This window comes from Lepidochelys kempii, chromosome 11 (assembly GCF_965140265.1).
Source record: "Lepidochelys kempii isolate rLepKem1 chromosome 11, rLepKem1.hap2, whole genome shotgun sequence".
Lineage (NCBI taxonomy): Eukaryota > Metazoa > Chordata > Testudines > Cheloniidae > Lepidochelys > Lepidochelys kempii.
The window spans coordinates 49,062,091-49,076,013 of record NC_133266.1 but is presented as its reverse complement, the minus strand read 5'-3'; positions in this window follow the sequence as shown (position 1 = coordinate 49,076,013).

Below are 13,923 nucleotides of genomic sequence, written 5' to 3'. Positions count from 1 at the left end.
ATATTGTGTTGTAGAAATATTTATGAAGAAAATTAGTTATAATGAATGTAGTTAAGCTGAAATGGGAGTACACTTGTGAGCAGAATAAAAACTATCAAAAGCAACACAAAATAATGCCCTAATATTGTTACTGAAATATAAAAATGACAAATGTCCAGTGTGACTATTAAAGTCTTACAATTGCATCTGTTTGAGTGCAAGGATTTTGATCTAGAGTGGGATAGCTGATTCCATAGCATGGATAGAATAACAAAATTGTGGTAGTAGAGAAAGTCATTTAGACACTATATGATTTTGATACTATATGAGTTATGTGATTTAGATACTATATGATATATATTCAATTTGTCAACAATTCTAGCTACAAATGCTTTGTAACAACAAATTGACCAAAAATTAAGACTTTCTTCAAATTATATGTTGCACAATTCAGGACTGATCGTTTCTAAATTAGTAGATATACATACAGAGATTATGAAGCAATTTGTGTGGCATTAAAATCTTTCACAGAGGAATTAAATTACCTGACCTGTCCAGCTATCCAGGAATAATTAAGGTCAAGACATACATCTGTGTAGTTAAAGTTGTTAACTCCTTTCTAGAACAAGCTAATTTTTTACACAATTCTAACTTCCCTATCTCCCTCCTACCCCTATTCTCTCCCCTGCCTCCCCCCCACCCCCACAAAAACAAAATCTGAAATGTTGCAGATGTGGTCTCCTTCCAGAAAAGTATGGGTTTTGTATGTTTTTTGAAAGTTTCAGATTAATTAAACAAGTTTATTTTTGAGACACAATGTTCTGTTTGCAGTTTATCTGCACCTATGAACAATCGATCTCGAAGTGTCTTAAGTTGGGCACTCAGTAAATGAACACGATTTTTAAAACTGAGTCTTAACCTTGTGGTTAATTGTTGAGACAAGTCTTACAGATCTCCTTTTGTCGAGGTGCCCACTGAAATTTATTTCTTAACTCTGAACATTCATAATTTTAAGTTGTACATTTAAACCTTGCAAATTAAGACCGGTTTAACTAATGGGGTTTCAATGTGGGCATAACACTGAGACACAGACACTATAATATGATTAAATGCAGAAGACCCAACTTAATTTGAACTAATACTAAACAGAGCAAAGCTCCTACTATCTGGTGAGGTTGTTCTACTGAGATTGCAAATGGCACCAACGGTCCCTGTTGTACTGTAGACCTGAAGAGGAATGTGAAGGCTATTCCCTCTGCACCCTCAGGCCTGCCAAGGGACCTTGAGTGGAAGCCAGAGAATCTGCCTCCTTCCCTCTTCCATGCCAGATGTATGAGGGATAAAATGAGGGGAGTCGCAAGCTATGTGAAACAGAGGCACACCTCCTCACCATGTATTGCTTTGCCCAGAACCCATGCCCAAGCAATCCACTGACTTATGGGGACCTCAGCTGGACAATTTTCTAACATACCGACTGCATTGGAACCTGCTGAAGTTTTAATTTAAATCCCAAAATCAGACCACCTGGATTTCATGTAAAAGGTGGGGGGGAAATCATGGAAAAAATCCCTTCCAGACCCTAAAACCAGCAATCAGTCTAGCTCCCAGTATCACCAGAGATCCAGCAGCTAGATTGAGAGTGAGACTAATTCAGGGAGTCAAAACCTTATTAGATATTTAAAGTCCTTACTGGATTATTTGAAAAGCTATATTGCAGAGAGGGAGAGCTCTTTTTCTGTCATGTGCCATTTAAAGTTTGGGGTTTAATTTCAGAATCTCATTTGAATTTTAGTCCTGTCCTCCAAAGTACTTCCACCCTTCCCATCTTGCTGTCATCCATAAATTTTCTGAATATATTTTCCACACTGTTGTTCAACTCACTAATGAAAATGAATAGTACCAGACTCAGGACAGATCCCTGCAGGATCCCACTAGCTACGTCTGCTCAGTTTGACAGTGAACCATTAACTACTCTATGAGTACAGTTTTTCAACTAGTTATGCACTCACCTTATAGTAATTTCATGTAGATCACATTTCCTTAGCTTGTTTATGAGTGTGTCACAAATACAAAATGGGAAATGACTGCGTAGGAAGGAGTACGGCAAAAAGGGATCTGGGGGTTTTAATGGATCACAAGCTAAATATGTGTCAACAGTGTAACACAGTTTCAAAAAAGCAAACCGCATTCTGGGATGTATTTGCAGGAGTGTTGTAAGCAAAACAGAAGAAGTAATTCTGCTCTACTCAGCACTGATGAGGCCTCAACTGGAGTACTGTGTCCAGTTCTCGGTGCCACACTTCAAAAAAGATGTGGACAATTGGAGGAAGTCCAGAGGAGAGCAACAAAAATTATTTAAAGTCTAGAAAACATAACCTATGAGGGAAGATTGAAAAAACTGGGTATGTTTAGTCTGCAGAGGAGAAGACTGAGGGGGGCCAGAATCTTCAAGTACGTAAAGGGTTGTTATCACCATCCTTTTTATAAATCGTTCCCCTTCACCACTGACGATAGGACAAGAAGCAATGGGGTTAAATTGCAGCAAGGGAAGTTTAGGTTGGATATTAGAAAAAACTTCCTGTCAGGGGAAAAAAGCACTGGAAAAAATTGCTTAGGGAGCTTGTGGAATCTCTGTCATTGGAGGTTTTTAAGAACAGGTTAGACAAACAGCTGTCTGGAATGGTTTAGTTACTACTTTCTCCTGCCTTGGGTGCAGGATATTGGACTCGATGACCTACTGAGGTCCCTTCCAGTCCTACACTTCTATGATTCTACGTCCTGTGGCACTGTGTCAAAGCTTTACTAAAATACATCCTATTGTTTCTCCCCTATCCACTAGGCCAGTAACCTTGTCAAAGAAGGAAATTCGGGTAGTTTGGCATGATTTGTTGTTGATAAATCCATGTTGGCTAATACCTATTACCCTACTATTCTGTATGAAGAGTATACAATATAGGATTGTTCTCAAAATTTTCAGAATAGAGAGGCAAAAGAAATGCAATTCGAAATAATGTCTGGAAGGATACATGCTGACTTCATATTTAAGATGTTTATTCACAGGGATAATTTGACTCTTTATTTTTTAATTTTGTCCCAATTTAAATTGAAGGTGATTGGAGCTGATGCTTTTGGTTTGCCATGTGACAGAGACCCACGTCCATTATTATAGTAAGCTCGCTCTGTTGATATTTTTAGTCCATATAAATGACTGAGGCATTGAAAGAAACCTTGTTAACTAGCTTCATGCACATAGTAGGGAGGGATGGAATATGGTTTTTCATGGTAGAATGATTTATAAATCCCACAACTTTATACAACAAAGCACAGCATCGTACAAATAAAATACAAATGTTTTTATATCGTGCATTAATCCTGTTTTGTTGTTCGTGAAGCAGAATGTGACGCAACAGACTAATGTGCTATATAAGTAAAAAAGAAAAAAAGTAAAAAAAAAAATAAAAAATTCCAAAATAAAGAAAGCCGAGTAATTGGAAATGTAACCTTACTCTTCTGTTTTCACCTCCAAAAACATTAATTAATTATTGAATTATTATAGTGTTTCATATTCGCACTGTTGATTGTTCTGAGGATTGTTTAACTGATCTCCTTTCAAATGAAAAAAATCTTATTAAATGGTTTCTGAAGAACCTAGTTCCTTGTTCAAACAGTCCTTTATTCTATGAATATGCCCAAGATTTTGTTTTGTTTTTTGTTTAAATCAGGGAAGTTACCTTTGGAATATTTTTAGGATTGGTATTTTTCTCCTCCAGGATAGGAATGTTCTTGAAGTAGCCTTCCTGTGTTTAGTGAAATATTGTTTAGAAGATACAGTATACAGCAAAGGGAGCTTTTCTCAGGTTGCCAGGCACCCTGTCATGATTCACTCTGTTTTTCTTCAGAAATCTAAGTAAACGGATGGTAATCCTGTAACATTGTATTGAGAAACAAAGTAGCAGTGGGCCTAATTCCCCCACTGCTTTACACCTTTTACCATCATTTGCATCTGGGCAAAATGGGTGTAAAATGTTCCCATTAATGTAAATATGGTACATTTTGTTTTGGTAGCATTTTACACGCTGATTTTGCATTGGTGCAGATGGCTACACAAAATGTAAGGCTGTGAAGAATGCGGCCAGTTCCTCTAATTTGGGTTTGGTTGATGACCCAGAAGAATCTGCAGCACCTAAACGCATGGAACTCACACAAATAGGATCAATTTTTTCCCCCTGTTTTTCATTATGTTTGACACTTTTGAGGCAGAGCTCTTTTTCCACAACTGTGGCCTTGACAGATAAAAAAACTGAAATTGCAAGGTGATATTGGTAGCTTGTTTTGAAGCTCAACTTTAGCTTGGCTACGATGGCAGCTTACTGTGGTAGTAAAATGAAATCTGTGATCAGTACACCCAGAGAGATTAGGCAAAGGAAGGTGGACTAATAGACAAAGGGAGGTGCCTAATCCATTCAAACACCCCAAAACTACAGAACTTTGAACACAGACAACAGTGTTTCACACACCCACTTTCAAAATATATATATTTTTCTTTAATGAATTAATTCCAACAGAAAATTGTACCTGATATCTGGAAATAAGAACTTCTCCCAGCCCTATCCAGGACACCACATTTAGTGTTTTGTAATCACTGCTGTGCTGTGACATTTGCTTTTCTGTTAAATTCAGACCCTGCTCCTGACACTTGTGTGGAGATCCAGACTGGATAATGCACATTGCTAACACAATGGAATAACATGCTTTTTCAGTAGCATAAATTTTAATTTTTTTCCTCTAGTTGCCAGGGCAACAGCTGCCTGTAGAAAGATTTCTAGAGGATAGGCACAAGGTCTTGGCAATACAGGAAGAGCTTAAACTCCTGTGCCCCTGTTGGTGTCAGATAAAAATGAAATTGCCTCACTCCCATGTTCTATAATGTGGAACAATTTACACTGTCGTATTTTTGGGAAACTATGCCAATTTACACCAACTGAAGCTCCTCCTTTCACAGAGGTATAAATCAGGAGGAATTCCATGGAAGTCAAGTTAGTCACATTGATGCAAAACTAGTGTGAGAGAAAGGAGAATCAGGCCCTTTGTCTGGAATAACAGAAGAAATGGGAGATCCTGGGGAAAACCGCTAAAATAGAGAACTCTGAAATCATGGGAACAAAAGCATATGTCAGCACATTAGCGAGTATAAAATTGACTAGCTGCAAAGGGGTCAATACCAGTATCTTCAAATTCAGGATATGCACATCCCACTTCCAGTGACATTCTGCAAATATTTCAACAAAGTCTCCTCAAAAATATTTCCCTCAACCTGTGTGATGTGGGAAGAAGTGTCAGAGAGGATTGGATCAGAGGAGAAGGGAAGGAGAAATTGGAGAATCTACTTATTTGTTAACTAGCTCTGGGTGTTTTTGGTTTTTTTTAAATGGTTTAACAATTATCTTTTCTCATTTTTATTAACATTTCCCACAGATTACTTTTTTCTTCAACAACAAAAAGCAAACCATTTTTTAAAAACCATGTTTAGTTTAAAAATCATTTAAAATATTCAGGTTTTGAAAATCAAACTTTTTCCAAAATATTTTTGTTTTTTTTATTTTTTGACAAATAGAAGACGTAATGAACAATGATTTTTCCATAAAAATTTTCATTTTGATGAAAAGGCATTTTTTATTGAAACTTTGTCCAGCTATTAACCTCCCTCCTACAACTTTCTCATTATTAGCATCGAGAAAGAGCAACACTCTAGAGAAAACAAACTTATATTCAGTGTACTTATCTGGAAATGTTTATACATTGCTCCTGAAAAAATACTCTCAACAGTAATGTAGTGGAGAGATGCTGAAGACCACTTTGGCCCATGATGATCCCCCCAAAGGAATTTCTTTTGAAAGCATCTTCTATTTGGTGAATTATGGTCCCGACTGGAAAAAATAATTTAAGGGCTAAGAGTAATTTCTGTCAGGTAATTGAATGCTTTAGTTCTTCATCTTTATCATATTGAGTCCTAATGCTTAAAATAGTGATCTTTCTGTGGACCATTCGCCTCAAACCTAATTTAACACCATTCCTGTTTTAGTCTAGAGTTACGTGATAAAGTTAAAATATGTTATTGAATGTGAAAGGTGTGTCTGCTTAGTTACATACCAGTGCATAAAGAAAAGGAGTACTAGTGGCACCTTAGAGACTAACCAATTTATTTGAGCATAAGCTTTCGTGAGCTACAGCTCACTTCATCGGATGCATTCAGTGGAAAATACAGTGAGGAGATTTATATACACACTGAACATGGAAAAAATGGGTGTTATCATACACACTGTAAGGAGAGTGATCACTTAAGATGAGCTATTACCAGCGGGGTGGGGAGAAAACCTTTTGTAGTGATAATCAAGGTGGACCATTTCCAGCAGTCCGAGGAGCAGTGGGGGGCGGGGGGGGGGGGGGGGGAAATAAACATGGGGAAATAGTTTTGCTTTGTGTAATGACACATCCATTCCCAGTCTCTATTCAAGCCTAAGTTAATTGTATCCAGTTTGCAAATTAATTCCAATTCAGCAGTCTCTCATTGGAGTCTGTTTTTGAAGTCTTTTTGATTTAATATTGCGACCTTTAGGTCTGAGGTCGAATGGCCAGAGAGATTGAAATGTTCTCCGACTGGTTTATGAATGTTATAATTCTTGACATCTGATTTGTGTCCATTTATTCTTTTACGTAGAGACTGTCCAGTTTGGTTAGTCTCTAAGGTGCCACTAGTACTCCTTTTCTTTTTGAGAATACAGACTAACACAGCTGCTACTCTGAAACATACCAGTGCATGTTATTTCCTCCTTCTGGACTTTGTACTGAATCTCTCCATGTTGCTTGTTTGAATTTTTCCCTGTCACTTTGTATTTTGGTTCAGTCTTCCTGTGTTCATTCCACCTATATTTTTGGTGTCCAGATTTGATCAGGATTGAATTTATGCCAGAGGTCTGAAGCAGTTGTGCAGGGACAGAGTTGACCCAGGGATTTTTTAATTGTGTGTAAAGTAGCATCTGGAAAATAAGAGTTAACAATTTGTTACTTCTCAAAGGAGATGATATTGACACCACCATGGCAGAAGCAGCTCCATGGACCAGAGACTTGATTTATGTAGCTGCTGAAAGGTTTGCATTATTTTGTATTGATCAGCATCTCAGACCTTCAGGTATCACTGTTTTTGGGTTGGCCCATGGGAATATAACCAGACTGCTTCAGCTGCACTGATGTGCATAATTGTTTGTGCTGACTCAGTGATCTGGGCCCCAGAGTCAATTCAAACTGGGACAACAAATTGCACTTGTATGTGGAATTTGAGGGATTCCAGTACAGTCAGTTTTAAGATGCAGCCCTGAGGCTTCACATACAATGAAACACATAATCAGCTTTCAGTAAGCACTAGCCTTCATTAATCATAAAATGTAGGCAAAATCAAAGCTTACAAATTTAGATCTTTTATTGTTGTTTCATGTTAATGATTATTGTCTTTTTTTTTTCCCTGTTGTATGTGACTCTCTCAGAAACTATGATTGCACAGATGGCTAAAATCCCTAGCCGGAAAGTAATCAGCAACTGTGAACATGATGCTTTCAAAATGAATGAAAAAGGAAAAATATTTCATTGTTCTAGAGATTAGGGGGTAGATTAAACTATAATAGTGCATGTAAACACACACACAGGAGCAAACTACAGCTTTCTTTCTGCATCACCCTGATTGCAATTTATGCAAGTTCCTGTTGAGTTTATTGGCAGAACAGGAAACAGGTTCGAAACCCGGAGAGCAACTGGCTGAACCTCAGTAACTTAAAATGTGTGTTTTAAAAGCTTAACAAAAAGTGACTGTCAAGGTTCCTCCCCCACTCTGAACTCTAGGGTACAGATGTGGGGACCTGCATGAAAAACCTCCTAAGCTTATCTTTACCAGCTTAGGTCAAAACTTCCCCAAGGTACAAAATATTCCACCCGTCGTCCTTGGATTGGCCGCTACCACCACCAAACTAATACTGGTTACTGGGGAAGAGCTGTTTGGACGCGTCTTTCCCCCCAAAATACTTCCCAAAACCTTGCACCCCACTACCTGGACAAGGTTTGGTAAAAAGCCTCACCAATTTGCCTAGGTGACTACAGACCCAGACCCTTGGATCTTAAGAACAATGAACAATCCTCCCAACACTTGCACCCCCCCCTTTCCTGGGAAATGTTGGATAAAAAGCCTCACCAATTTGCATAGGTGACCACAGACCCAAACCCTTGGATCTGAGAACAATGAAAAAGCATTCAGTTTCTTACAAGAAGACTTTTAATAAAAACAGAAGTAAATAGAAATGAAGAAATCCCCCCTGTAAAATCAGGATGGTAGATATCTTACAGGGTAATTAGATTCAAAAACATAGAGAACCCCTCTAGGCAAAACCTTAAGTTACAAAAAAGATACACAGACAAATAGTTATTCTATTCAGCACAATTCTTTTCTCAGCCATTTAAAGAAATCATAATCTAACACATACCTAGCTAGATTACTTACTAAAAATTCTAAGACTCCATTCCTGGTCTATCCCCGGTACAGACCAGCATATAGACAGACACACCGACCCTTTGTTTCTCTCCCTCCTCCCAGCTTTTGAAAGTATCTTGTCTCCTCATTGGTCATTTTGGTCAGGTGCCAGTGAGGTTACCTTTAGCTTCTTAACCCTTTACAGGTGAGAGGAGCTTTCCCCTGGCCAGGAGGGATTTCAAAGGGGTTTACCCTTCCCTATTTATGACAGTGACTATATGCATAAATTAGCATACAGATAATACAGAGAAGCCGCAAGAAAGTACACCTTTCAGTATGGCTCAGAATGATCACATTTTAACTGAAACCTGTGTAACTCCAAGCTAAAAGTTACAGTTGCTCACAACTATCATCTTGATAAAGCTGCACTGTATTATTTGGAGCTATCAGACACTCCAGATTTAAACTGGGTCTGCGGTGTTGACCTAGTAGTACATTATCTCTGTCACTGAGGGGCTTACACAGAAGCAACGCTTCAACTGCCACCCTTACACTTAGGAACTGCTAAACCATTTATGGATAATTACTTTGAATTACAGGACATCTACCGCTAAAGGTAATTCCTGAGTCACTGAGTTAATTATATGACAAAACATATCCCATCCAGTCTGTGATCTCACTAACCACAGCCTAAATGAAACACTAAAAGTGAGTCCAAGCCACAAGTTTCTGGTCTGGATCTGAATGCCCTGACAGGTTGGAGATGGATGTTGGACCCATTTTGATTGCATCGTTTTGTTTTACAAATGAGGTTTTATGTATGTATATTTATCTGTTTAAAGGGTTTCTAACTCTCAGTGAGGTGATGTTCTGGAGCAGCCTTCCCATAGAAGTTGTGGGGGCAAACAACTTAGTTAGTTTTAACACAGAGGTGGGAAAATTTGATTGCAATTGTATGATGTGTTTGCTTGTGATGGTAGGGGGAAGGGCTCAACTTCTAGTTTGTCTTTTGTTCCTAACAGCTTCAGGATTTCAGCCAGCCACTGGCAGGGTGAGAAAGAGATTCCACACAAAACACACAGTGGAGACGGCAGGTTTTCCCCCTAATCTCCTTCCTCTAAAGCATCAGGAATGGCCATGGCTGGAGATGAAACATTTTACAGGGAGGGCCAGGGCTCTGAGTGGCACTGAGCATTCTCTCTCTCAGGTGCTTGACTGTCTGGTTCTTGCTCACATGGTCAGGGTCTGACTCATCATCATATGTGGGGTTGGGAAGGAATTCCCCCCAGGTCTGATTGACTGTGCAATTGGGGATTTTACACTTTTCTCTGAAGCATACAGGTCACTTGCCTGGATTATCTGTGTATATCTCAATTAATTATTTTCCTGCCATTGCAGGGGCCTTAGGCATTGGTGCACCTGGTTCCCCCATTCTCTACCTGTGCAGTACTATAGGCTAGTCTCTTATGGGTTGTAATACTTGCTCTAATTTTGGTGGTTGGGTTTAGGGTGCAGGTGGTGGGGGTGGCCTGTAACATACAGGTAGGCAGATTAGATGATCTGGTGGTCCGTATGGCCTGAAACTCTATGAACCCTCTTAAACCTATTCTCTTTCAGAACACATACTTACGGAGAAACATCAGCTTCACAGCAGCAGATTATTCACAAAAGTAGAGGCAAAATTACACATCTCAGCATAATGCATATTGTCACTAAAATGAACATTTCGTGAATTTTGGTAGGGCAAAATCATGGAAAATCTGCCCTTTTGCGGTTGTAGTGGGTTTTTTTTGTTGTGGTTTTTTTTTGATATATAGGTTAAAAGATTAGAAATAAATATTAATGATAAACTATGTATCTTGGAAAAAGAAAAGGAGTACTCACTTCATCGGATGCTGTAGCTCACGAAAGCTTATGCTCAAATAAATTGGTTAGTCTCTAAGGTGCCACAAGTACTCCTTTTCTTTTTCCAAGATACAGACTAACACGGCTGTTACTCTGAAATATGTATCTTGGATAATACGACTTTACCTTTGCAGTGCCAAACTAAGCCTATGGAAAACAAAATGCAGTTGTGGCTATAATGGAATGGAATAGAATTGGGATTAGTGACAGATTGATGGGGGGGAAAAACAGTAGTCATTTATTCTCTCTGTCTAATTTATGAGCTGTTCATATTTGCTTCTTTTACAAATCCGTTTTATTTTTCAGTTGATTTCTACTTGGAATTATCTCCTGTTTAATCTCTGCTTTCCTTCCTACTACTTTAGCTCCTTCTGCTTTTAACCTGAGGATTACAGGTCTCCTTTGGTCTCTGTTCCCCCCATACTCAAGTGTTTTCTTACAATACCTAAAAGACTTTTCAGTACCTTTTAACAATTTATCACCTTAGCTCTAACAGACTTCTGCCAATTCCATACTGTAGTCTGGTATATTTTTTAAAGCGCTTCAAGGAGACTTATCCCCACAAAGGCAACATAGTGCTGAAATGATTGATGCTATCAGCAGATCATTGTCTCTTCTTAAGCAGCACTTTAACCTCTGTCTGCAATTTGTTTTTACAGCTCTTTCTAAGGGCTGGCCAGGTTTTTTCCGCCACAAGGCAGCTTTTGGCAATGAAACATCGGAGATGTAACCACTGCAAAGCCACTTTTTTGCGACCTAACTCCTCATTTCCAGCACTGTAAAAAAAACCACCTCGACGAGAGTCACAAGGCTTTTTGCATCAAGGTTTTATCACAGTAGTGCCAGTGTAGACACCATGCTTGATTTTAGTGCTGCTGTTGGCCTCCAGAAGGTGTCCCACAATGTCTCTCCTGACCACTCTGGTCAGCAGTTTCAACTCTGCTGCCTGCCGCCAGCTAAACAACCCTCCACTCCTCCCTCTTTAAAGCCCTGGGAATTTTGAAATTTTGAAAGACTGAAGAAGATGTGGAGCCCAAGGTGGTGTTGCCGAGTGGTGTGTCCAGTCAGGAGCTGTTCTGCACTCCAGAGGTGTCTAGCCAGTCTCGTCAGTCGCTCTCTGGTGAGCTAGAAGAAGGAGAGCAGATCCCTGGTAAGTGGTTTTGCTTTGTGAAGTTGAAGCGGGTTGAAGGCAGAGAAATGTACAAGGATGGCTGTGTTTTGGTGGGCTGGGCATTTCCTTGCACAGCTAGGCGGTATGGCAGAACAGGGAGTTGATGCACTCCGAGATTTCACAAGAAAACCCCAGAGAGATATCTCGGAAACTTTCCTGGAGGTACTCAGCAATCCTCTGCTGGAGGTTCCTTGGCAGAGCAGCTCTGTTCCTTCCCCCATTGGCAGGGACTTTCCTGCGCCACTCTGCAATTACTTGGGCAGGGACCAAAGCTGCAGACAGGAGAGCAGCACAGGGACCGGGATGGAAGCTGTAAGTGTGTAACAGATGCACCATTCTTTCCTTGCTTACCCTCAGAAGTGAGATATATTCCATACTGACACCTGCATGTGGAAAACGGTGGGAAAGTTTAGATTGTTGCGCCCCATAAGTGTCCCGTGACCCTTTCACATTGCTTTTTTTAATGAACAATGCCCCTGGGTTCACTTACCATGCTTGGGGTGTTCTCCTGCATGTGTGCTTGCCTAGGGTCACTGAGAAAGTGATAGGTATGTTACCAGCTGTGTGTTTTTAATGTAGCGTTTCAATGCTCTGTGTGTGGCTGCCAATAGTACTTCTGTTTGTTGTTAATTACACCTTTCCAGACGTGACCTTGAGAACCCACCCCACAACAGCAGCAGAGCATCTGCGCCAGATAAGAAAATGCCTAAGATGGAGCAAGGAAGATATGTTCCAGGAGGTGTTACTGCAGTCAAAGACAGACAAGACTGAATGCAAGAAGTGGAGGGAAAGCGACAAGCAGGAAAGAAAAGAAAAGGGTGCGTACAATAGGGACGCCATGGAGAGGCTGATAAAAGTTTTGGAGTGTCAAACCAGCATGATCCAGTCTCTAATAATGGTCTACGCTGAGCAGATGCATGCCCACTGTCCCTTTCAGCACATTCAGAACTCTTTCCCATGCACTTCACAAACTCCCCCTGTGCATCCCTTTCCATTTACTGGCACTTTTCACTTTTCTCTACATTCCACCCCCACAGAGAGCTTTTTAAATTAAAACTGAACTTATGCTCAGCTCTGAAAGTCAGCCTTCCCGGTACCTTCTCCCCCACCAAGAATCTGTGTGTGTGTGCATATGGTGTTGTGTTGTGGTTTATTTGGCAATAAAAACAAAGTTATTTGAATTACAAGAACTCTTTATTTGTTTCCACGTAAGTTATGATAGCAGATGGCACCTGCAAATCAACAGGCACTTTATCAGTTCTTTAAATTAAATCCTAGGCCTTAACAATCACAACTGCTGCCTAGCATACCAAATTTAATTAACCATTGCAGTCCCAAGCATAGCAACAAACATTACTGGTTTCTTCGAGGTGTTGCCTCAAGGCATCTCTGATTCTTATTGCCCCACGTTGCACCCCTCTAATAGCCTGGTATCTGGCTGCTCAAAATCAGCAGCCAGGTGTTCCACTTTGGCAGTCCACCCCTGAGTAAACTTTTCGCCTTTCCCTTCACAAATATTATGCAGTGTGCAACACACGGCTATGACCATAGGAATTTTTCCTCATTAAGTTTAACCTGCCATATAGGCATTGCCAGCATGCCTTTAATCGACCAAATGCACATTCAGCTGTAATTCTGTACCTACTCCGCCTGTTGCTCCTTACTGCTCTCAAGGTTTCCCGTGTACAGCTTCATGAGCCATGGCATTAAGGGGTATGCTGGTTTCACAGGATCACTATGGGCATTTCTACTTCCCTTACAGTGATCTTCTGCTCTGGAAAGAAAGTCCCTGCTTGCAGCTTCCTGAACAGGCCAGTGTTCCTAAACATACGGGCATCATGCACCTTTCCGGACCACTCCGCATTGATGTCAGTGAAATGCCCACGGTGATCCACAAGTGCCTGCAAAACCATGGAGAAGTACCCCTTCCAATTGTTGCACTTCTTGCAAGGTGGTCCGGTGCCAGAATTGGAATATGTGTGCCATGTATCGCCCCGCTGCAGTTAGGGAAACCCATTTCTGCAATGACATCCACAATTTCACACCCATTGCCAAGAGTCATTGTCCTTCACAGCAGAATGTGATTAAATACCTTGCACACGTGCATTAACACAGCCCAAACAGTTTACTTTCCCGCTCCAAACTGGTCTGTGACAGACCGGTAGCAGTCTGGAGTCGTCCGCTTCCACACTGAGATCACCGTTCGCTTTTCCACCAAGAGGGCAGCTCTCATTTGGGTAACCTTGCGCTGCAGGGTTGGGGCGAGCTCAGCACACAGTCCCAGGAAGGTGGCTTTCTGCATCCAAAAGTTCTGCAGCCGCTGCTTGTCATCCCAGACCCGCATAACGATGCG